Consider the following 27,513-nt stretch of genomic DNA (forward strand, 5'->3'; position numbering starts at 1 on the left):
AACAGTTCACAAATTAGGTGTGCTGGGCTTATTTTAATTAACCTTCATCAGAAACATACAAACAAATATTTGACAGCAAGTGATGTAGATACCATTATCTTGGGACTTAATAAGCCCATGTATAACGATCTTTAAATTAAGGATTTTGCTTATTGTTGAAGACTTCAGGTGACCTGTACTTGTTTACATCAGTGCCCTATTATGCAGGGCTAGTAGTTGTCTCAATTGCAATCATTCCATGTATCCTTGCTTTTGTATCATTTAAAGACTTCAATTCTTAAATCATTTAAGTTAACACATTTTAATTTCAAAACATTCAACAGATATTTCCAAATAACAAATTTTGTAAACAACAGATATAATTGGTAACTGGTAATTATTTTACAGTCAATATGTTTTTATATTTATCAAGAGGCATCGTAATCATGTTCATTAAATTCTTTCCTTGTCAGACTGTTACTGATCTCAAAACCAGTGAAAATTGCAAGTAGCTTTTAGTTTCTAGTAGTGCTATTTTGATAAGATGTGTAATTTTTCGTCATTTATTTTGATGTTCTGTCATATCCAGTCAGACTTTTTCACCAAGATGTTTTCAAATTCTCCTAGTACTTCAAAGTGCTCTTTTTTCAATAATAATCTGAAATACACAAAATCAACAGGTTAGTAACTTCATAATGTACAAACTTTAACATGTCAGATTAATATGATTAAGAAAATGATGTGCAGCGCAGCCTTGTTATTTGACTGACCAGTTGGTGCATGTTTGGACACAATATTCAAGCATGATAGCTAGACTGTCTGTATTTGGATTTTGATCAGAATTATGAGAGAAAAAAATCCCCCTCCCCCAATTTTTTTCAACCCCCTTTCAGTAATTACCCCAAAACTAAATCCCAGCCTTTGTGGTATGGTACTTTGCAGTACAATTTTAAAGAAATCCAGACACTTAAACACAAAATATTGTCTGGAAATTAGAAAAATGATTGTTTTTGACCCCCTATTTCCTGAACGTTTGAGGCAATTACCCCTTTAAACAATTCCAGTCTACCCTTTGTGATATGGAACCTTGAAGAACAATTTCAGAGAGATTAGTACACTGGCACACACGTTAATGTCTGGAAACTACAAAAATGCTTCTTTTTTGCCCCTAATTTCTAAACTGTTGGTACCATCACCCCAAAAATCACCCCAACCTTCCTTTTTGGTATTAAACCTTGTGTAAAATTTCATGGATATCCATTCGCTTAAACTATATAATTATCCGGAAACCATATGTGTCGACATACATCGCTAACAACAACATCATACCATAATATGACTCAATTTTATTCTTCGAACTTATAAAGATCAGGACGCTGTTAATTACTTTTTAATTGTTTAACATTTTACAATGGGGGGCTTTTTTGGCGGAAATTTGCCCCAAAGTTGGTCCTCAGGTACAAAAAGCGTCAATTTTGACCTTTTTTCGTTCTTTTTCTCGACCTGTAAGTCCGAGATATGCTAATAGATGCATCCATCTGTAGTTTACATGTAGCGTGGACACCAGTGAACACTTTTATCACAACAGTTGTTAGGTCGGAGTGAAACTGATCTGGGTTCATCAGTGTAAAGAAGGTCATTTGCACCAAAATTCACCAAATTTCGGATTTTTTCCAATTTTGAACTTTAACTGGACTTGCAACCGGAAGTAGTCGTTTCCTTGGCGTATTTTGATAATAGACACGACCAGTCGTTATGTGCCTTTAGGTTAACGGTATTTGTCAAGGTTTCAGTCCTCTGAACTCCGTGATTCAGACCTTGAAGGTAACCCACCCCTCCAAAAAACCCAATTTTGTCCGATATCAAATTTTGAAGTTCGTATTTGAGCTCAAAATGAATATTTAAAGTGAGAAACATGACATGAATAGTTTCAGATTGAGGAAACGTGCATACACTACGAAATAAATGGTATTATGATAACCTCTAAATGTATGGAGCGCCATTGATGCCAAAATAACGGTATTTTGGGTACGGCCGTAATATTACGGCCCCCGCACGACAAGGGTTAATAAAGGATTTTAGTATTTTTGCAGTTAACATTAATCTGTAGCTTCTTTCTAGGGTTTAATATAAAACCAAGAGTGCACACGCTGAAATGTCTCGCCTTCTTTTGTAGTCCTTAAAATGAAGCTTTATTACAATTGAAACATAACCTTAACATTAACCAAAAAAACTAAAAATTGACCACTAAACCATGAAAATGAGGCCAAGGACAGGCAAAGTGAGATGAACCATACAAGGCACACATCTATACAGCTAATAATTCTTCCATACACCTAATATAGTTATTATAGCAGTAGACTTATTGCATATAGTATTAGATAAAAAGACAAAAACTCAAAAACTTAACTTTGACCACTGACCATGAAAATGAGGTCAAGGGCAGATGACACATACCAGCTAGAAATGTACACCTAACAATCATTCTGTTATTATTTCCATACATCAAATATATATGACCTATTGCAAATAGTATATGAAAAACAGAAAAAAAAACACAAAAACTCAACTATAATCACTGAACCATGGAAATGAGGTCAAGGTCAGATGACACCTGCCAGTTGGACATGTACACCTTACAGTCCTCCATACACCAAATATACTAGACATATTGCTTTTAGTATCTGAGATATGGACTTGACGGTCAAGTTGACCACCAAAACTTAACCTTGTTCACTGATCCATGAAAGGAGGTCGAGGTCAAGTGAAAACTGTATGACAGCCATGAGGACCTTGCAAGGTACTCACATACCAAATATAGTTATCTTTTTACTTATAATAAGAGAGAATTTCACTTTACAAACCAGATGCTCCGCAGGGCACAGCTTTATAGGACCACAGAGGTTGAACCCTGAACAGTTGGGGCAAGAATGGACACAACATTTAAGCTTGATACAGCTCTGAATTTGGATTGTGATTAAATAGTTGACACAAGATAGGTTTCTGACACAGAATGAATGTGGTCTAAGAACTTACACTTAATAAACTGTTATCACAGAGATAGGTATCCCTTTTTTGTAATTTTGATTATGCAATGTTGAAATTAAATAGCAATATTTTAACATGTAAGTTATGCAAATATTCATGTAATTTTGATGATGCAAAGTTGAAATTAAATAGCAATATTTTAACATGTAAGTTATGCAAATATTCATGTTATTTTGATAATGCAATGTTGAAATTAAATAGCAATATTTTAACATGTAATTTATGCAAATATTCAAAGTCTATGAACAATGACTGAAGGTACATGGCTAAACAATCTCCATGGAATGAGATGTGCCAATGATAAATATAATACAACTGCATACCAATTACCATTGACTCATAATAAGTAGCTCCCTTTAAACGAACCTAAACACAAACATTAACTTTTAAACTATGTAAAAGTTTCAAAGTCAATGAACCATGATCAGGGGTGGGGCTATATAATCTCCATGAAAACAACACTTTCAAATGACAATAAATTTGCATACCAAATATCATTGACTTAACATAAGCAGTTCATCTTAAACTGATATTATCACACATTAATACATGTAAACTAAGCAAAAGTTTTAAAGTCAATAGACCATGACTGAGGGAGCAGGGCCAAATATTCTCCATGGAAATGAGATGTGCTAATGTTTATAAAACTGAACACCAATTAACATTGGCCTACCACTAATGGTTCCCCTTGAACTGACCTTATCACAAACTTATACATATGATTCTAATGATATCTAGTTTTATACAAGTATCTTCATTAACATTAACACCACTAAGGGTCAATTATAGATGGTCCCTCAAAATATGACGTCATAGAAAAAAACTGTTGATTGCACCCTAAATACACGGTTAGATTTGACATATACACAAGAACCCAAATAATTCATTTTTTGATGAAATCAAACAAAGTTTAATTTTGGACCCTTTGGCTTTGGACCCTCATTCCTTAACTGTTTGGGACCAAAACTCAGTCCCAAAATCAATAACAACCTTCCTTTTGTGGTCATAAACTTTGTGTTAAAATTTCATAGATTTCTATTCACTTATACTATTAAAGTTATTGTGCAAAAACCAAGAAAAATGCTTATTTGGGCCCTTTTTGGACCCAAACTCCTAATCTGTTGGGACCAAAACTCCCAAAATCAATTTGAAACTTCCTTTTCTAGTCTTTAACCTTGTGTTTAAATTTCATAGGTTTCTATTTACTTCTACTAGTTATAGTGTGAAAACCAAATGTCTTTGGATGACAACGACAACGACGCCAACCTCATACCAATATACGACCAAAATTTTGAATTTTTGCAGTCGTATAAAAATCTTAACTTTTTTTCAAGTAGACACTCAACCATGAAAATTAGGTCAAGGACATTAGACATGTGACGGAGAGAAACTTGGTAACCTGAGGCATTTTGGTATATATTCAAAGTATGAAGCATACAGGTCTTCATCCTTCTAAAATATAAAGCTTTTAAGAATTCAGCTAACTCCGCTGCTGGCCCCCAGAACATTATATATATGTTGAGCTTTCTGCAACAAAAGTTGCAGGCTCGACAATAAGATGATGTGGTATAATAGTCTATTTTCACATTATCAACCTTTGACTCGGATTCTATGTTTTTTCAACAGGTTTTAATACCTTCTCTGTGGTAAGACATCTTGGTACTCTGTCACTACAAACACCCGAAAGAAATAAATTCAAAAATATAAATGGTGCAATTTTGGCGGAAGGTTTACAGTTTTCTGATGATTTAGTCATGTATAGAAAACATAATGGCATATGCATTAAACAGTTAACTTCCCTCAAATTTGTTCCGATTAAAGTGGGTACATGTAAATAGGAAATTTGTTTATTGCCAATGACACAATATCCACCTTGAATGACATGGACATCAAATAACTGATACCATGGATACTGTGTCATACTTTCACAGATTTCTATGAAACTTTGCAGATGCTTTTATGATTGCATTTTTAGTTTTGCTAATGTTGATGGTATGTTTTAATATACATGTACTGCCCACTTTAAACAAATCTTATTGTTTCACATACAGTTATTACCATCTTACCCAATACATCTTTGATGCATACTCGAGGTACATGTATTAATACAAATATAAACATTACTTTAAATTTATGTTGACCTTCATTTGATATCCTTAATCTTCAGTCAAACTTTCCGACTTCTCAACCATTTTTTTTTCAACAGAGGAAATTTACCTCCTTAATCTACAATAAAATCCTAATTAAAACTAGACCGTACAAAAAACTCTGAGTTGACTGACAATTTCAACCATTCATGATACTTATTTGATGATCTTTTCTTGTTGATCATTTTTGCGACTTAAACTAAAATTTCTCTCCATCTATATGTTATTTGTTTAGATGACATCAAGTGATGGCTATAATCATTCATTTATAGGTCTAGGTTAGCTTTTAAGGGCATACAATACAGTTACAGAGGAGGTAATGACGTTGCTAATGCAAAATGTTATTTTCGCGACATCAAACTTTAACATACCAGAGAAAAATGCATTTTTCGACTGATTTTTATCATTCAAACTGAATTTATTTGAAAACGAGTTCATGGAACCCCGTTTTTCAAAACAGCAATATGTTTGACTTTCAATTTGCAGGGAGATTATGTGACCCAAATTTTATAAAACTGTAAATAAAGGATTTTTTTTAATTTTGATAAACAAAAAGCCAACAGTGACATATTTATCCTCAATTCATGAACATTTGACAAATACGAGTTATTTCGGAATAAAAAATGCATAATTTTTTAGGATACTTATAAAATACAGAAATTACCGATTATTTAAAGTCATAAGAAACCTCAAATTAAAAAAAAATATACATATGTTTTTTATAACTAAATGGTTAGTTTTCATTAAACAACTTATATACATATACTTTTTTCTGATGAAAATTCTTTAATTTGTCCACATTTAGAAGAAGAGTACTTTTTTTTAATTGCTTGCTGCCAGCAAGCAATTTGCCGACATATTTTCAGTATGCATAGTGACCCGAGCGTAACCCTCCTCGTAAAAATCCGGTGACCACAATATGCATGGATCTGTCATTGAAATAAACAAATATCTGAATATACATGTTAAACACGTGCTCAATACCCATGCTTTTTGTGATTTGTTTACTATAAGGTGACAATCGGTTAAACTCGGCTTCAAATCACGGCTTCAAATCACGGCATTAAATGAGCAGCCATATTTGTTCAATCATAACAAACAGAGAGAGAAAAAAATTGGCGATTCTATGATATATTTGCGAAAATAATGATAAAATCCTGCACATAGGACTAAGTTTATGAATGTATACATCCATTGGTTCAAGAATTGGACAAACATTATTTTTCACCACTCACTCGTTTCATATGACTTTAACAAAAAACAATTTGTGTTTATCTTTTATAACAAAAAAAATATGTCTTTTTTTAGAAAGAAGAAAATACGGCCACATATCGGAATTTTGAGCAAATATACAAAATTTCGACCTCATTTTTCTCAAAAAGTAGCACATGAAGGTATATTTTTTATTACATATTTGATTTAATCAGGTAAAAAAAAGCCTATATGCAAATTTTCACGAACTTGTAAATACAGGATCAAGACTGTACGGTATGCCCTTAAGAGAAATTCAGGCCATTGTGTAAGGACAAGGATAAAATATTGATTATTAGAACATGCTTTCAGTAACTGCTATAAATCTCAGATGTGTATTTCATGTGGTTTTTTTTAGGATTTTTTATTGTGCTTTGACTTTGTATTGATCTTAGAATTAAGCCCTTTTCAAATGATTTTTATAGTTTGCTAGTTGAAATGTTGCACCACTGTCATAGGTTAGATGGAGGGTTTCGTGCCAGCAACCATTTTTAATGTTTTACAAACTCCATGTGTCTGTCTCAATGCAGGAGCTTGTAATTCAGTAGTTTGTTGCTGTATATCATAACAGTTTATTGTTCAATGTTTTGTTAATAAATCAGGCCCTAAGTTGTTCATTGGTAATTTCAAGTCCTTGACGTTGTATAGCTCATTGTTGAGGGATGTACAGTTACCTATGGTTGTTAATTTTTGTCTCACTGGTCTCTAATGGAGAGTTGTTTCATTTACAATCATACCACATCTTCTTATTTTTACAAAACATTTAAATAAGTATACTTCACCTTAGAAGCTGCAAACAAACTGGTACAGTCCAAGTTCCTTTTCTCTTTGTTTCTTCAACATCATTTGTATGAATGTATCTGCAACATCTACAAGGAAAAATTGTTTCTGTAAAAATGATAAACGTACTTAAATCTTGTACTTAATAAAAAAAAATGGGGTCACCGTTCACAACCTGCCTTCGAAAGAAGCATACATTTTTGTAAAGGTACCTTTTTTCTGTTGAACTAATAGCAGAAATAGAGGTAATATCGAAATAAGAGAACTTAATTACAGAAATCGCACAAATTTTACAATAGTTAAGTTTAAGAACAGCTTAATTGAAAATAATAATAAAAAATAAAGGTCACAGATGAGTTCCAAAAATGGCATTTTTATACCAAAGGGAGATAATTTTGAGCAATTTTAATGATGATCTACATTTTAAAATTCATCTGAGGCCATAAAAAATTGATTTTTTTCAAATTATTTTTGTACCATATGATAAAGTAACAACTACTTAAGGTAACAAATAAAAGGAGTATAGGTAAGGTTCCGACTTTGGCCTCAAATTTCAAATTCATCTAACGAAAGATTTTGGACACTTTTTAAACTCTTAACTGTCTATTTCAATTGATTCAATTAGTTAATGTGAAAGATTTTGACTGACTTAGTCATTAAAAACGCTCAGATTCAAGCTTTCGTATGAAAAATCTATTGAATTTGCCAAAAAATGTAACTTTTCTGATGGTTTTTGTCAAAAAATGAAAGTGGCTGCATCTGTGTTCATCCTCAACCTTTACATGTATATATATATATTATGTATTATCATTAAATACAATTAAAGAACCTTAGTGAGCACACTCACATACCCCACGTCCCCACATTGTCATTGGAGAAATTAAATTAGTGTAAGAAAAAAAAATTGTATAAGAAAAATTAATTTCCTGCCAATATGCACATCTAAATAGTATGTCCTTATTATCTACAAAATTTCATGAAATTCTGTTGTGTGGTTTCAGAGGAGTTGAGATGACAAACTGTTGCAGAAGTACATTGAAGCAAATAAGTACAAAGGGGCATAACTCCTAGAAAAAAAATTGAATCACAATTTCTTGTCGATATGCAGAACTACATCGTATGTCCTTATTATCTGAAAAGGTTTCGTGAAATTCTGTTGTGTGGTTTGAGAGGAGTTGCCATAACAAACTGTTGCAGTAGAACATTGAAGTAAATAAGTTCAAAGGGGCGTAACTCCTAGAAAAAAATTGAATCGCAATTTCCCGTTGATATGCACAACTACATAGTATGTCCTTATTTTCTGAAAAGGTTTCATGAAATTTTGTTGTGTGGTTTGAGAGAAGATGAGATGACAAACTGTTGCAGTAGTACATTAAAGTAAATAAGTTCAAAGGGGCGTAACTCCTAGAAAATAAATTGAATCCAAATTTCCGGTCGATATGCACTACTACATAGTATGTCCTTATTATCTGAAAAGGTTTCGTGAAATTCTGTTGTGTGGTTTGAGAGGAGTTGCGATGACAAACTGTTGCAGTAGTACATTAAAGTAAATAAGTTCAAAGGGGCGTAACTCCTAGAAAAAAAATTGAATCGCAATTTCCCGTCAATATGCACAACTACATAGTATGTCCTTATTATGATGTGATGACAAGAAACAGGACTGACGGACGAACGAACAGGTCAAAATCATTATACCCTCCGCAACTCGTTGCATGGGGTATAATTAACATTTCAATATTATAAATGAACACGAATAATTACAATATCATAATGTAAGGGGAAAATTTACACTTTCATTTAAGACAGAAACCGTCTAAAATTTACCAAAAAATCTAAAATTTTGAAGATTTCAGTAATTTAGCATAACTTAATGATGCTAGTACCTGATATATGCATTGTATTGTCAAAAACATCCTATATTTATTTAGCAGAAGCATGCTACTTTCCAATAAATAGCTTAAGGATTACATTTTCACAATTTTGTAAAACTGCTATATTTTGGGGCCAAAAAGGGGTCTTACTGAATCTACTCCTTTGTAATGAAAAAATAAATGTTTATTTTTCTCTTAAATTTTTATACATGTACCCTCGAGCCTCCTTATTGTAACTTATAGTAGTTTCTGTTTTTATCATTGTTGAAGGCCATACAGTGACCTAAAGTTGTTAATTTCTAATGTAATTGTGTCTATTGTGTGCATTTTAAATGAATAAATTGTTTTATATGTATATCATTTTTAAACTTCTCTGTAACCTTTGTACTTGCATGGTTTTATGAGATAAACTATCTTATCTTATCTAGAGACTAGATTTGTCTCATTGGCAATCATACAGTATACCATATTTTCTTTTTAATTTGTTGACTTAATATTCTGAATATTTCAACACCTATTCACATATTTTTAAACTAGAAATCAATGGTGGATCTAGAAATTTTCATAAGAGGGGGCCCTTTTACTGCCTAAGAGGGAGTCCCTACTCGAGTCATTCCCTATACAATCAACTAAATTTTTCTAACAAAAGGTGTTGTCAGACCGGGCCCCCTGATTCTGCCTATCTAGAAACATAATAGTGAGTTGTCTCATTGGCAATCATACAGTGTACCACATTTTCTTTTTAATTTGTTGACTTAATATATTTCTTAACATTTTCAACACCTATTCACATATTTTAAAACTAGAAAACAATGGCGGATCTAGAAATTTTCATAAGAGGGGGCCCAAAGACTGCCTAAGAGGGGGTCCCCACTTCAGTCTTTTCCCCTAACATTATGATATTGTAAAGTCAATTGTAAAATACTGGTATAGATTTAAAAATCTTACAACTGAATTCAGTCTATTGAAAGATGCTTATAAATGCAGCCAAGAGCTTCACAAATCTAACATAACTTCTTCTGCCAGTTCTCATTTGCTAGTAGAAAAAGTTTTTGAAATTAAACAAGAAGTAAAACATTTCGGACAATATAAATTTTTAATCATATCTAGCAAATTAATTCACACTAAATATATTAGAAATTGGTATGCTAGCCAAAATAAAGCTTCTGATAGAAAACTGTATAATAATGTGAAATTTAAGCTACAGTCATGCTTCAATGATTCCCTATATATAAACAGTGGCGGATCCAAAAATTTTCATAATTTGGGCCCACTGACTGACCTAAGAGGGGGCCGCTCCAGTCACGCTTCAGTGATTTCCTGTATAAGCAACCAAATTTTTCCAAAAACTAGAGGCTCTAAAGAGCCTGTGTCGCTCACCTTGGTCTATGTCAGTATGTGAATATTAAACAAAGGACGCAGATTGATTCATGACAAAATTGTGTTTTGGTGATGCTGATGTGTTTGAACATCTTAATTTACTGAACATTCTAGCTGCTTACAATTATCTCTATCTATAATTAACTTGGCCCAGTAGTTTCAGAGGAGAAGATTTTTGTAAAACATTACTAAGTTTTACGAAAAATGGTTAAAAATTGACTATAAAGGGCAATAACTCCTAAATGGGTCAACTGACCATTTCAGTCATTTGACTTATTTGTAAATCTTACTTTGCTGAACATTATTGCTGTTTACAGTTTATCTCTATCTATAATAATATTCAAGATAATAACCAAAAGCAGCAAAATTTCCTTAAAATTACTAATTCAGGGGCAGCAACCAAACAATGGGTTGTCCGATTCATCTGAAAATTTCAAGGCAGATAGATTTTTACCTGATGAACAATTTAACACCATGTAAGATTGCTCTAAATGCTTTGATTTTTGAGTTATAAGCCAAAAACTGCATTTTACCCCTATGTTCTATTTTTAGCCATTGCGGCCATCTTGGTTGGTTGGGCGGGTCACCGGACACAATTTTTAAACTAGATACCCCAATGATGATTGTGGCCAAGTTTGGTTTAATTTGGCCCAGCAGTTTCAGAGGAGAAGATTTTTGTAAAAGTTAACGACGCCGGAAGCCAAGTGATGAGAAAAGCTCACTTGGCCCTTTGGGCCAAGTGAGCTAAAAAGTGGGGGAAGGCCCCCTCCTTGATGATAAATCCGCCCCTGATAAACCAATTTTTCCCACGAAAGGGGGCCAAGGATCCGACTATGCATTGGGAACATGTGTACATGTATTGAATATACTGTTCCCAGCTGACACCTTATATGTATAGGAAGTGCCCCCTCCTGAGATTCCTGTTTATTCAATTCAATTCAATATTTTATTGGAAAGAGCTCAATAGAAGCGTGATCCAAATACAGATAATTAATAATATTAAAACAACACACAAATGAAATAAAGATTCATGGAACAAGTCAAGCCAATTCTATGTATACAAATACATTATAAACTGATATTGATACCATAGACTTATATATTTCAGTATTATTCTAGATTTTCATATATTTACTTAAAACACACAATATAAGATATTTATATATATATATATGTATATGGACAAACTACTGTCAAGGATTATTATCTGATGAAACGGTATGGTGGTCTCTCAAATCAAGAGCTTCTTCAATATACATACAAATAGATTTTAATTCCTTTTCCGACATAGGATCTAACATTTTGGTAAAATTTTCATCCAAATTATTTAAATTTATATCATTAATTTTATATTTAGATCTAATTTTGTTATATTGCAGACATTCAATCAAGAAATGAATCTCATTTTCAATTTTTCCTGTGCAAAATTTACAAAATCTCTCATTAGATGGTATTTTTGGTCTTGCATACCTCCCAGTTTCTATTGCTAATGAGTGTGCATTATTCTTATTATTAATTAAGTGAGTTTTTTTCAATTAACCCTTTCCTCCATTGAATTTTTTTTTTTTGCATACTTGATTCGCATAGGATTTTTTTGATAAAATGCTGAACATATGCTTTAAAGTATTAAGGCATTGCGAAAAACAACTATTTCATCAAATAAATTTGAGTCGGATATATATATATTCCTATGATATTCCTTTTCATAATGGATACCAATTTTATTTTAGTCAACTGCAGACACTTTGTAGTCAAAGTGTTTCAACTGAGGTACTACAAAGGCGTCAAAAGGCGTCATTATTAAGTAAGGGGGGTGGCGTCAAAAGGCGTCATTATGGAGGAAAGGGTTAAAGGTATTTAGGAATATTAAAATTTAAATATTCTTGTTGTTTAAATTTTACTAAAAAATAAAAGTTTACCACAGTGTCCATCTTTTATTTTAGAAAGTTAAAATATAATTTTATTTTAGTAGAAATCTTCTAGTTTCTGTTTGAAATTACTATCACAATGCTTTTTAAAGGGTATTGCAATATATTTCATTAATTCAGATAGTTTATAAGACCATGAATTTTCTCTATTTGTGAGAGTTTTGTCCACTTCAAAAGGCTTAAGCAGCCTTGAAAATTTCATGCGGACCACCAGACTGTTCACCAATATTATTGAGACGCTCATAATATTTACACATAAGTTGATAACATTTAATGCGAATGGGTAAAGTGCCTAATTCACACCGCACTGCTAGATTGGAAGACTTTCCATGAACCACAAGTATGTTTTTAAATATGGAGTTTTGTGTTTTGTCTAATGTACTTTTGTCTATAAATGCTTCAAAATTTGGTTTGAATTCTGATAACCATACTTCTGATCCATAAGTTAAAATAGGAGTTATCATTGAATTAAAAAGCTGGAGCCAAGTCTTAACAGACAAATTTTCACTATATTATATGTATGGTAGTTTTGACTTCAATGCAAAATATGCTGTTTTAGCTTTATCTGAGAGGCTTGACACTACTTGTATAAATTTTCCAGAGCTATGAAAATCAACTCCGAAGTATTTATAACAATCAACAATTTCAATTGCATTAGAACTGTAATAAAAGTAAACGTTTTTTTAATTTACTTTTAGTTTTAGAGAAAATTATAATTTTTGTTTTCTTAAGGTTCAAGTCCAGTTTCCATTCAGTACTATGTTTTTGTAAAGAATCAAGAGAGTTCTGGAGACCATCTGCATATTCCGATATCAATAATAAATCATCAGCATTCAATAAATTGTTCACTTTTTGACCATTTAAATTTACTGCACTAGTTAAGTTTGTAACTAAGTATTTTTCTATGTCATCAACAAATATATTACTGTAAATTCAGAAAATATTGCGTGCATTTATTATTGCGATTTTGTCATTTTAGACTTAAATGCGATTTTAATTAAAATGATTTTGAGAAAAATCCTGTTTAATTCATATCAATGATTTTAAAATGCGAGTTAAAATTATTGCGTTTACAAGTCTGTCGCATTTTTCGCAATAATCAAAACCTCGCAATAATTTCTGAATTTACAGTAAATAAAGTTGGACTTAAACTGTCACCTTGTTTGACACCCTGATTATCAAGAAAAGGCTTGGTAAACATATTTTGATAGTTACATGAATATAAGGTATTAGAGTACATGTCATGCAGTATATTATAAAATTTGCCTTGTATTTCTTTATTTTGTAATTTTAAGAACAGAGCTGATCTCCAGACACTGTCAAAAGCCCTTTTAAAATCTACAAAACACATATAGTTTCTTTTTACATTTAAACAAATATTTGTTTATTATTGTTTTTAAAATAAAGACATGATCTACAGTTCTGTAATTTTTTTCTAAAACCACCTTGATTTGAAAAAAATAAATTATGTTTCAAGAAAATCACTAAGTCGTTTTTGTAAAATGGATGTAAAGACTTTACCAAGACAGCTTGTTATGCTTATTAGATAGTAAGGAAAAACTCCTTAAAAAGTTTAGCAAAGATCCAATTGTTAGGACATCTTATTTTTCACTATTAAAATTGTACAGAAAAACTAGAAAACAGAAATTAAAGGAATTTAGACGAAGTATAATGGATGAACTTGACAACCTTCATGAAAATAACCCTAATAAATACTGGATATTTAAAAGGATTTATCAAAAGATACAAAGAAATCTACATCTCCAGACATTCCATGTAATACATGGTTTGACTATTTTAAAGAGCTAAATAAAAGCAAAATTAATGCAACCGATAACAATTTTATTAATCGATTTAAGCAATTGGAAAAGGAAAAAATATTATCAGAACTTGACTTCCAAATTAGCGATAAAGAAATAATTACAGCTATATATATACACATTAAAAAATAAGAAGTCAAGTGGCTTTGACATCATCCTAAATGAAATGCTAAAATGTAGCCAGTCATTTCTATTAACAAGTTTTAAAAAATTATTTAATCATATTCTTTTAACTGGCTCCTTCCCTAATATGTGGGCAAAAGGATTTATAGTGCCAATATTCAAAAGTGGTTCTACTGATGACCCCTCAAATTATAGGGATATAACCATTGGAAGTGCACTAGGAAAACTATTTGCAAAAATATTAAACATAAGGCTAGAGATTTTTTTTTGTCCAAGGCTTTTGACTGCCTACCCCATGACCTCCTCCTACTAAAATTAAAATCTTATGGTGTGTCCGCCTCATCTCTTAAACTTTTGGAAAGCTATTTAACTAATAGAAAACAGTGTGTTAAAGTAGGTACTAATTCAAGCTATTGGCAAACAATGTTTAAAGGGGTGCCACAAGGGTCAATATTAGGGCCAACATTATTTAATATTTTTTTAAATGACATTTTCTATTTTATTCATAAAAGTGAACTCTATAATTATGCAGATGACAACACCCTTTCATACGCAGATAACGATTTAGATAAATTAATTAAAACATTAGAAGAAGAAAGTAAAATTTTGATAAACTGGTTCTCAATAAATAAAATGAAAGCAAATCCAGAAAAATTTCAGGCAATAGCTGTAGGTAAAAAAACTAAAGACAAAAACCTAAAATTTAAATTAGAAGGTAATGAAATAGAGTGTGAAGATAACGTTAAACTGCTAGGTGTAACAATAGATTTTAAACTAAATTTCAATGAACATGTCTCTATAATATGTAAAAAAGCATCCAAACAATTAAATGTATTAAAAAGAATAGGTAAACACCTGACTAAACTCGGAAAATTAACAATTTATTATTCTTTCATAATGTCCAACTTTAATTACTGCCCACTAGTTTGGCACTTTTGTGGGGAGGTAAATACAAAAAAGATAGAGAAAATTCAAGAGAGAGCACTAAGGTTTATCTACGAAGACCATTCAGCAAGTTATGAAGATCTACTCTGCAAATCAAAATTACCATCTTTAAAAGTAAGAAGAATGCGATCTTTGGCGATTGAAGTTTTCAAAATTATAAATAAAGATTGTCCTGTTTATCTTCATGATTTGATTCACTTAAAGGAAAAAACTTACTCTTTCAGATACCAGAATACAGCAGATCTACCACATGTAAGAACAACTGCATATGGCCTTCAATCTTTCAGGTATGCAGGTGCTAGGCTTTGGAATGAGCTGCCAGATGAGCTTCGTAAGCAATCGTCTTTAAATCAATTCAAGAACTTGATAAATTCTTGGTCTGGCATCTCATGCCAATGCTTTGCCTGCAAAACCAGTTAATCTCTGCTTATTATTTTTTGTTTTGTTGCTTTATTTTCAGCATGGCAAATTTATTCTAATATTTTTACTATAGTGCTTCTGCTGCCTTTGTGCTAATTTTAGAAACTTAATGTGCTTTTATGCTTTTTATGTGCAAACCATTTCATTTGTGCTTTTGTGTTTTTATCTCATAATTGCATGTACCAGTATGTGTTAAACTTGTAAGATGCTTAAAGAACTTTTGTGCTGCATGTTTATATACTGATTGAACTCTTGCTTTATATGTTTAATGTTGTGTGCATGACTCGATATGTTTGTTTTGTTTTATTTGTTGTTATGTCGGTTTTAAAAGCTCTTCAGAGCTTATGTTTGTAATTGCTTGCTTATACCGACTCTAAATAAAGCTTTATGTCTTATGTCTTATGTCTTATCAAAGAGAAATATAATATGTAAAGAACAGATTGGTTTTTGCAAGAAAAAAATAACAAGTGACCATATGTTTGTTCTCAAAACATTAATAGAAAAATATACTCAAATGGGCCCTAAACTTCACTTTTCTTGTTTTGTCGATTTCAAAAAGGCATTTGATACAGTTTGGCATATATGGGTCTCTTCTATAAACTAAGACAATATGGCATCAGTGATTTATATTATAATGTTATTAAAAGCATGTATAAAAAGACTGAGTTGAATGTGAGAATGAGCAAATCTCACATGACAGACTCCTTCTCATCTAATATAGGGGTTTGACAAGGGGATAATCTCAGCCCTAATCTTTTTAAATTATTCATTAATGACCTCCCTGAAATATTTGATAAAACTTGTGACCCAGTTCAACTTGATTCAATTCAGTTGAACTGCTTATTATATGCTGATGATGTAGTTTTGCTGTCTGAAACTGTAGAAGGCTTACAAAATAGTTTAGATAAGTTGTGTCTGTAACTGTAATAAACGGGGATTAGAAATTAACCTTAAAAAAAACAAAAAGGTTTGGTTTTCAACTGTACAGGAAAAATAAATCATTCATCTTTTAAATTAAATAATTGTCCTATTGACAAAGCTAGACAGTATACATATTTAGGAATAAACTTTAGTGCCTTTGGAAGCTTTACAGAGGCTAAACATGATCTATATAAAAGAGGACTAAAAGCTCTTTTTAAAATTTATAAAATATTTAAAGGTCATAAACCAGAAATTAAAACTTTACTTCATATATTTGACCACACAGTTAAACCAATTTTAACTTATGGAAGTGAAATTTGGGGTGCTTTAGATTCAAAAAAGTTAACTGAAAAAGGAGATTGTTATTTTGAAAAATTATGTAAAGAACTGCAAATTGAATCAATTCATTCTAAAATATGTAAATTTTCACTGGGAGTAGGAAAGAGAAGCACAAATATGGCAGTGATAGGTGAGCTTGGGAGATATCCTTTTCGTACTTATAACGTTTAACAAGTACAGAGGACCAATTATTGTCTGAAGCTCTCCTTGTATCAAAATCCTTATCAAACCATAGTAAGAAAAGTTGGTTTAATTCTATAAATTCATTAGCAAAATATTAAGACATAGATTTATCACAAGTTTTTAATATGAAATCAAACTTGAAAAAGATTTATTTTAAACAAACTTAAATTAAAGTATAATAAGTTGTGGTATTCATCTTTAAACGATGACAGAAAAAATATGTCATTTGGAAATAAACTTAGAACATACAGACTTTTTAAGAGAAATATTTTGTAATCATTGATTTAATTGTATTCAAATAATTGTAATCATTTTGTAATCATTGTACCAAATTTAACTTGTGATTATTCTGCCTGTAATGGGAGTCTTTAATTGACAATAAAATATATTTGATTTTGATTTATACCTCTATAGTTCCCACAATCAGATGCCATCATGGGTCACCAGATTTACAAATTGATGTCAATAGAGAAATGTTCCAAATTTTGGGGATTTTTTCTGAGTTAAGTATCTTATTAAAAAGTTTGGTCAAAAGTAAAACTAGAGTGTTTGACCACACCTTTAGAAATTCATTAATTATCAAACTTCTTAATACAGTCTTTGATTTCTTTACGTGTAATAGGGACATTAAGGGATGTATTAGAAAAGTTGTGATTTTTGTTCTCTATATTTTGATTTGTATCAGTTGTATCATTATTACTAGGATGAAATTTGAAAAAAAAGGCAGGACAAAATTTTTCATCCTAGCCTCCCCATGAAAATCAAATGGTAGCTCCATTTAGCTACCATTTGATTTTTATGGGGGGGGGGGGGGGGGGGGGGGCTAGGATGTAAATTTTGTCCTGCCTTTTTTTCAGCTGTAATTTCTGTCCTGCCTTTTTATTTTTCACTGTCATGACTGTGTTCGGTCCTGCCAGAGACATATAATACATTGTCCTGCCTTTTTTTTATTTAGTTTATCCTGACTTTTTTACCAAAATTGTCTTAATTTTTTTGCAAGTGTGTCATCCTGCCTATTTTTTACTCAAAACTCCTGCCCTGCCTATTTTTTCAAATTTTATCCTAGCCCCCCCCCCTAAAATCAAATGGATAGCTCCGTTAAAAGAAACTGTTTGTTTTTGCAGCTCAAAAGTTTATTAGGCCTAGTCACAAATCAATGGAAAAAAAATATCTGGCCATAATCGGCGAACATTTCAACAAACTTTCCCATATTAATTCAAATAATTTACATTCTTAACATGACGGCTAAATATTATATATCAGGCCGAACGTTCCCGGAATCTTCCGTTGAGACCCCCCCCCCCCCCCCCCTTTCCAAACGGGTATTTTAATGCGTGTTTCCTTAATGGCAGTTTTGAAAGAGAAATAATAGTAAGTGACTTTTTACCGAGAAAATTTAAGTTTTATGCATTTTACGTTCCAGATCTTATCAACACATCTTCATCTTCATCCTCAAGTTTCGTTTGCTCTGCCTTTACGGTCTCCTTTCGTAGGGCATATTACTACACGAATATTTATTATTAAAGTCGCAACATCCCTAGAAAGATCAATAAAATACAAATGTGTATTGATATCATGGTTTGTTCTACAAAGAACGATGAAATGTCTTGTCATTCTAAATCAAATTAAAACTCGACAGCGGACTATTTTTATGTGCATTTAGAACTTTGTTGACAGATTGCGATTCGTGCTCGCGTCGTCTGTCAAAGATGATTTGCAAATTTTTCATACTAGAAGCAAGGAGATTGAAAATTATTCACAGGAAAAACAGTTTGTTTTGAGGCAAACAAAATCAACATTCAATTAAATAAAAAAGAGAGTTAAGGAATTTACGTGGTAAGATTTTAATAGAACAAGCGAAAAAAGGATCTGAAAATGCAGTTATATGAAGGGGAGGACAGGGGGGTACTCTTTTTCCTTCTCTCACCTCTTTTCTCCTTTCTCCTACCCCTCTTCTCCTTATTTTATTTTTTTTAATTTACCGGAAAAAAGAGAGATATTTTATTTCTTCATATTTTATTTTTTTCTCCAACTTCTCCTTTTTCCCAACCTTCCTCTCCTTTCTCCTACCCCCTTTCTCCCACCCCTTTCTCCTACCTCCTTTCTCCCTGTCTCCCTTAGAAAATCAGTCCATAGCTAGTAATTTATGTTTGTAACTTGTTTTCCTAGGAAAATATGTCACAAGACTTGTTTTTCTAATAGTTTTTTTGTATCATAAAATATATTTAAAATAGAAGATTTTTTTTTTATAGATAAGATTGGATAATAGAAGAAATTTTTTGCCAATAAAAATGAAGAATATTTCCTTAATAACCTAATTATTAAAAACATAAATATTCAGTTTCCTTTGCTTATAACATTTTTTATAATAAAAGACATGGACATTTTTAGTCCAAATAATTATGACGTCTTGATAGGCTATTATATTTTTTTTCTTTGACGCCTTACTTCGTCAAATTATGACGTCTTGTAAGTTGAAAGGCTTTTATATTTTTTTTCTTTGACGCCTTACTTAGTTCGTCGAAGTAAGGCGTCAAAGAAAAAAAATATAATAGCCTTTCAAGCTGTCATAATTATTTGGACTAGGACATTTTTACCTAGGAATTCAATACTAATGACATGGACATGATTTTCTAGGAAAATATGACATGGACATGATTTCCTAGGAAAATTAGTCTGCAGACAAATTTTATTTACAGCTAATTTCCTAATGCATGTACTGCAAAACTTTGGTTGGCTTGCCTTCTTTGTTTGTATAATTGTTTATACAAGCTTTGTTAATATGATTGACATGATGGTCATCTTTATATAATATATATAGGCATAGTTTAACCTGTATATTTAATATTTGAATTTAATTGGATATTATCCTAATGAGTGTACAGTTTAAATACAAAGCAAGCAAGCTAACTTAAGTCTTGCTCTACATGCTTTAGGAAATTAGCTGTAACAGATTGATACACAACTCTTTCGTTTTGTCTATAACAATGTTAAAACATATTACATTCATATTCACTTTTAAAAATTAAAGGCAAAGACATTTAAACCTAGGACTTCTAATGACATGGACATGACTTTGTGGGAAAATTAATAGTCTGGGGACATAATTTTTATCAAAAACTTAACTATGTGACTCTTAAAAATTACTAAAACATAAGATTTAAATTTGCAAATGCAAGTAATTGAATCTTTTATAGGATTTTATAGGACATGATTACCTAGGAAAATTTGGTTGGGGACATATATAACTAATATCGGACTAAATATATACTAGTAAATTTTGTAACCATGGACTTTTTATACTATATAGTAATATTTGTCCGCCCTGACATATTTTACCAGGACAAATTTATCATTCACACTTGTACTTGTTCGCCCTGGATCAATTTGCTCTGATTTTTTTTTTATACTCCAGTGGCATAATGTTAATTATTTGAACATTACATGTTAAAGTTTGTTGAAAAATTTGCTGAATTTTTGTATTGCCACAACCAATTTATTATTTCCCCTATTTGCTTAGTCACTGTCATGATAGTAGAACACTGGAGTACAATGTATTAATTTATCTTCATTGCTATTTTGTAACAAAATAATTTGTTTTTTAATACAAGTCTCAGAATATACAAAATGTAATTTTAAACGAACTTGTAAATCCTTGTATTAAATTCCTGTTTTCGTGATTTACAGTTCATACATCCATGACATCATTGTTTTTATTAATTCCAAGCTGACTACTAGCTTATAAATCAAAACAAAAAGTTTGTTTTTTTATTATTGATCCATCAAAAGACAATTATCACAAAAATCAGTGAGAATAATTTACATGTTATTGAACAATTAACTTTCCTAAAAACTTTTAAATTTTTTTATTTTTTTTTATAAATTTAAAGCTATATACAATTCTTACATGCATCTCTGAAATGTGCTTCTATGTGGTTTTGTTAGCAATTTCTGTACAGGTCTGCTAAAGGCTCAAATTGACATTTCACCCAATTTCACCATTTTCCCTCCAAAATTTGGGTTTTAAGGCAAAATTTTTATTTTTCCTTATTGGTGACCCTTGTATTTGCCAGGGACGCATACATGTATATATAAGTCCTTGTATTTGCTATTTGAAGCTATATTTCAGCTTTGTACATTACAGATTTGGACCAGGTCACACCTGAGGTATCACAGACAGTTTTTATTTGATATCCCATAAAAATATGTCAGCACCTCTATTTTCCCTATCATTTCATTGAAAATGGTCCCTTTACAATTTTGAGCTTAAATGGTCTGGAACCCCTATTTTTTTCGACAAATTTGAGGTACTCTTTGTAAAGATTAAAATAATACGGCATTCTGATAGAAACTTTGAATAAGTCTGAGCCATCTTAACTGTGTAAAATCAAAAGTAGCAGCACGAAATAAAGTTAAAATGAATATGAGTCCCTTGTATTATATTTTAAACACCGCTTTTTTGATGATCAAGTAATTCCTAAATGAATACTGGAAAATAGCTGTAGAATGCTCTCCGAACATAAAATTTGCATCAAATAATAAAAAGCTTCATTTTAATCAACATAGAAATATGTTTAGAATTTGATGATTTATTGGGTATATATATATGATATTGCCTTTACTCAGTTATAAACTAGAAAAAAAGTAATGTTTAGCTCACCTAGCCCAAAGGGCCTACTGAGCTTTTCCCATCACTTTGCATCCGGCGTTGTTACTTTTACAAAATTCTTCTAGAACTCTGAAACTACTGGTCCAAATTAAACCAAACTTGGCCACAATCATCATTGTGGTATCTTGTCAGATGACCCGGCCAACCAGCCAAGATGGCCACCATGGCTTAAAATAGAACATAGGGGTAAAATACAGTTTTTGGCTTATAACTCAAAAACCAAAGCATTTAGAGCATATATCTGACAAGGGTATAATTGGTATAATTGTTCAACAGGTGAAGATCTATCTGACCTGAAATTTTCAGATGAATCAGACAACCCATTGTTGGGTTGCTGCCCCTGATTTAGTAATTTTAAGGAAATTTTGCTGTTTTTGGTTTTTATCTTTAATATTATTATAGATAGAGATAAACTGTAAACAGCAATAATGTTCAGCAAAGAAAGATTTACAAATAAGTCAACATGACCAAAATGGTCAACTAGGTCAATTAATCCCCTATGGAGTTATTGTCCTTTATAGTCAATTTTTAACAATTTTCATAAAATTTGTAAATTTTTACTAACCGTTTCCTCTAAAACTACTGGGTCAAGTTCATTTATTTATAGAGATAATTTTAAGCAGCAAGAATGTTCAGTAAAGTAAGATGTACAAACACATCACCATCATCAAAACACAATTTTGTCATGAATCCATCTGCTTCCTTTGTTTAATATTCACATACCTGTAGACCAAGGTGAGCGACACAGGTTCTTTAGAGCCTCTAGTTTAAAGTCTAGAATACCTTTTTATACAACCATAAAATTTTTGCAATCATATGATTATATTGGTATCACATCGTCTTTGTGGTTAGCTGAGCATCTTTCGAAGACGGATGGTTTCCAGATAATAACTTTAGTATAAGTTAATCATGTTAATAGAAATGAATAGAATTTTAACACAATGTTTAAAACAACAAAAGGAAGCTTGGGATTGATATTGGGGGTTATGGTCCCTAAGATTTAGGATAAGGGGACCAAAACAAGCATTTATCTAGTTTCAGGACAATAAGTTGTGTATAAGTATTTCAATTCCTCTGAAATTGTACCACAATGTTAAATATTATAAGAAGAAGGTTGGAATTTATTTTTAGGGTTATGGGGCAAACAGTCATGAATGATGGGCCAAACACAAGCATTTTTGTAGTTTAATGACTTGTGTAAAAGTGTACATGTATGATCTTTCTAAAATTATACCCCAATGCTCTATACTACTATGGGATGGTTAGGATTGGCTGAGGGTATAGATAAAACCATTTATGAATAAGGGGCAAAAAAGATGAAAAACAATCATTTTTCTGGTTAAAGGATAGTCAAGACAATTTGAAAGCTGTGTAAGGGAGGTAATCCAAAAGTTATATTTGAATTATTTCACACAACTTTTAAGATGGTACCTAACACCACAGGGAGATAACTCTGTAAAGTCAGCTAAACGTTGTAATTACGTTGTGTTGTTAAAGGGATATTAAGCTTTTCAATGATCAAAATGAGTGTTTGTCAAACTGCTATATAACCAGTGTAATTTTTCTGATAAAACGGTTGGTTCAAAAAAAAAATTTTTTTTATATTTTTGTCAAAGAGTCAAAGTAAATACTTTGTCAAAATTTTAAGAAAATTAAACGAGCCAAATTAATGTTAGTTCAAGTGTTGGGTATTTTGAAATTTACCAACATATATAACTTCAGTAAAAATCAGTTATTTGAAGTTATATATGATAACTTAAGTTTAATTAAAAAAATGCCAATAGTTTTAGCATAAGTAAATATAAATCTTTGAAGTTTGAAACCACAAAAAGGAAGGTTTGGATTGATTTGGGGGTTAATTTATGGTCCCTTTGGTGTAGGAAAAAGGGGTATAAAAGGGGCCCAAATAATCAATTTTCTATTGTCCAGACAATAATTTGTAGTACAGTTTATAGAATTGCCTGAAGTTTCCACACCACAAAGGATAGTAAGGGTTGGAATATTGGAGTTATGACTCAATCTGTTTATGAATTAGGAGCAACAAAAGGGGAAAACAAGGGTTTTCTGGTTAATGGACAATTACTTTAGATTTGTTTCTTTTTGTTGGTGCCTTTTTTTGCTAGTTCTTTTATGAATTTTTATGCTCTACCTACAATAGTAGAGAAGCATTATGTTTTCTAGTCTGTGCGTCCTTTCGTCTGTTTGTTTGTCTGTCCATCCGTTCTTCCCACTTCAGTTTAATGTTTTTGGTCAAGATAGTTTTTGATGAAGCTGAAGTCCAATCAACTTGAAACTTAGTACAAATGTTCCTTATGATATGATCTTTCTTATTTTAAAACAAAATTAAAGACTTTTGACCCCATTTTTATGGTTCACTGAACATAGAAATTAAAAGTGTTCCCTCAGTTTCAGGTTAAAGTTTTTTAAGTCAAGGTAGTTTTTGATGAAGTTAAAGTCCAATCAATTTGAAACTTAGTACACATTTATCATTAAAAAAGCTGATTGTGTCGTTTCATATTATTTAAAATTTATTTACCTAATTTATAATTTCAGCTTTTCCATGCATTGTAAGATTTCCAGAATATAGAACATGTAGTTCCTGATAAAAAAAACACCAAAAGATTGCTAAGATAAAACTGTTGAGTAACTATTTGTAATACAGAATGCACCAAGATGGTGGTATGCTACATATATAATATTGATACTATGACAGATGAGAAAAGAAACTGAAGACATAACCAAATGCTGAAGTCAGCAAAGGTATGATTATAACAGTTACTGTTATTGATGTTTGAAGAAGTGTGTCATTATAGCATCTACAAATATTTCAATCAAACATGGTTCAGTACTTAAGACTAGTTTTAATTTAAAAGAATTAAATGGCTACTAACATCCATTGCTAATAACAGCTTATTAACCTCCTGTTAAAAAAAAGAGGGGTGAAATATACCATAGCAACATCCAAACTCATAAATCGAAAATAAACTGACAACGCCATGGCTAACCAGATGATCTGCAGGACGTAGCTTTATACGACCGCAGAGGTTGAACCCTGAACGGTTGGGGCAAGTATGGACACAACATTCAAGCTGGATTCAGCTCTAAATTTGGATTGTGATTTAATGGTTGACACAGCATAGGTTTCTGACACAGAATGAATGTGTTCTAATGAACTTAAAAATTTTGTTTTCTCTTAGAGCAATTCACAATGCTGTTGAATATTAATCCTCTCAAAAAAATGTTTGAAGAAATCTTCTTTTTATTTATGAAATTTCAAATTAGAAAAATTGAACCCAATTTTTAAATCCCATCGCCCTTTCCCTTATTCCAAAACTAATCTCAATTGAAATATTTTAATGGAGTTTGCAACAATAACTACTCATTTAAATACATCATAAAATATTAAGATGTAAAAAAACTGCTTGTTATCACTGAATGGTAAAGATTATTCAAATTGATCAGTTGGTAGTAAAAAGTGAATATACATTATAAAGTATATTGTATATAACAAAGATTTAAATTGATTCAGGACAAAGAAAGATAACTCCAATTAAAAAAAAATTCTTGCAATAAGTTATTTTTTGCTTACTATTCTGGACAAAGAAAGATAACTCTAATTAAACAAAAATTTGCTATTTCACAATATTGTGAAATTAGATAGATCTTGCCATTGCACAATACTGTGCAATTGAAAAAGACTTGCTATTGCACAATACTTAATATAATAATTTTAGATCCTGATTCGACCAACTTAAAAACTGGGCCCATAATCAAAAATCTTAGAACATGTTTAAATTCAGCATATCAAAGAGACCCAAGACTTTATTTTTTGTTAAAATCAAACTTAGTTTAATTTTGGACCCTTTGGACCTTAATGTAGGCCAATTTAAAAAATGGGACCAAAAATGAAGAATCTACATACACAGTTAGATTTGGCATATCAAAGAACCCCATTTATTCAATTTTTGAAGAAATCAAATAAAGTTAAATTTTGGACCCAGATTTGGACCAACTTGAAAACTGGGCCAATAATCAAGAATCTAAGTACATTTTTAGATTCAACATATCAAAGAACCCAACCGATTCATTTTTTGTCAAAATCAAACTAAGTTTAATTTTGGACCCTTTGGACCTTAATGTAGACCAATTTGAAAACATGACCAAAAGTTTAGAATCTACATACACAGTTAGATTCGGCATATCAAAGAACCCCAAATATTCAATTTTGATGAAATCAAACAAAGTTTAATTTTGGACCCTATGGGCCCCTTTTTCCTAAACTGTTGGGACCAAAACTCCCAAAATCAATACCAACCTTCCTTTTATGGTCATAAACCTTGTGTTTAAATTTCATAGATTTCTATTTACTTATACTAACGTTATGGTGCGAAAACCAAGAAAAATGCTTATCTGGGTCCCTTTTGGGCCCCTAATTCCTAAACTGTTGGGACCTAAACTCCCAAAATCAATACAAATCTTCCTTTTATGGTCATAAACCTTGTGTTAAAATTTCATAGATTTCTATTCAATTTTACTAAAGTAAGAGTGCGAAAACTAAAAGTATTCGGACGATGAAGACGAAAACTAAAAGTATTCGGACGACAACGATGACGCCAACGTGATAGCAATATACGACGAAAATTTTTTCAAAATTTGCGGTCGTATAAAAATGAAAAAGACAAACAGACAATAAATAGTACACTAGAAACAACATTAAAAACTAAAAACTGAGCCACACAAACCCCACCAAAACTGGGGGTGATCTCAGGGTCTCCAGAAGGGTAAGCAGATCCTGCTCCACATGTGGCACCCTTTGTGTTGCACATGTTATTACAAACTTGGTATATATATATATATAGTCTATTTCGGTAGGTCACATTCATGAAAAGGAAAGGGGATTGATGGTACGAAGTAAGAAACATCCGATATCATCTGTGAAATGGTTTATCCATAATGGTCAACCAACTGTGATGATTGGGTAACCTGTATTATATTCAGGGGTGAATTCAGACATTCCTAAAGGGGGGGGGGTTCAAACTAAATGTCTCCATTCAAGTGCATTGATCGTCTCAAAAAAAGGGGGTTCCAACCACCGGAACCCTCCCCTTGGATCCACCACTGATATTTGAGAAATTGCCACAATACATTTTGTTGATATCAAATTAAAGTTGAGAAGCTACGGTAATCTATAAATGTTTATCTATTTTTCATTGTCTACTCTCACCTTGATTAGTAAATAAATAAAAATCATGTTGGAAGAAAAATTTAGTCATGTGTATATGTTTTAGGAACTAATTGTGGTATATTCTTCAGATTGAAACATGCAACAGAAAGTTCAATCATGACCATAAAGCAGGCAAGACATTTCAGTATGTACAATCTTGTAAAAATATGTCAAACTATGTCAAAGCATATTTTTTGTTTTGTTTTTTCAGATTAAGATATAAAGAGTAGATATTTTCCTGAAGATCTCATTTATGTCTCGAATGTGAAGGGAACAGAAGCTATCATGATGATTCTTTAAAGAAAAGATACAGAAACACAAGCTCCTGTAGACACTTATGAAAAAGAAGATGTTTTTGCAATGAATATGTGTGAATGTGATAAATTATGGCAAATCAACATGGTCAATTAACAACAATATGTTCTACACATTTCCTAGATTTATAAGTTTCATAACATTTAGTTGAGGCAAACTAAAGTTAGATA

General features: G+C 31.5%; 1 protein-coding gene and 2 long non-coding RNA genes across 3 annotated transcripts in view; 2 read left to right on the forward strand and 1 right to left on the reverse strand.

The window, feature by feature from the left end:
• The window catches only part of LOC134721722 (uncharacterized), a 103,003-nt gene that overhangs the window by 46,031 nt on the left and 29,459 nt on the right, over positions 1 to 27,513 (forward strand). The window lies entirely within an intron of this gene.
• LOC134721721 (uncharacterized) lies at positions 227 to 18,626 on the reverse strand. The gene is made up of 3 exons (XR_010107918.1): positions 18,523 to 18,626; positions 7,208 to 7,294; positions 227 to 637 (listed from the first exon to the last, which is right to left on the reverse strand). It is a non-coding gene; the product is annotated as an uncharacterized LOC134721721 (long non-coding RNA).
• Positions 18,679 to 27,441, forward strand: LOC134721720 (uncharacterized). Its single transcript, XR_010107917.1, has 3 exons — positions 18,679 to 18,971; positions 24,358 to 24,564; positions 27,240 to 27,441. It is a non-coding gene; the product is annotated as an uncharacterized LOC134721720 (long non-coding RNA).

This window comes from Mytilus trossulus, chromosome 6, assembly GCF_036588685.1.
Source record: "Mytilus trossulus isolate FHL-02 chromosome 6, PNRI_Mtr1.1.1.hap1, whole genome shotgun sequence".
NCBI classification, from domain to species: domain Eukaryota; kingdom Metazoa; phylum Mollusca; class Bivalvia; order Mytilida; family Mytilidae; genus Mytilus; species Mytilus trossulus.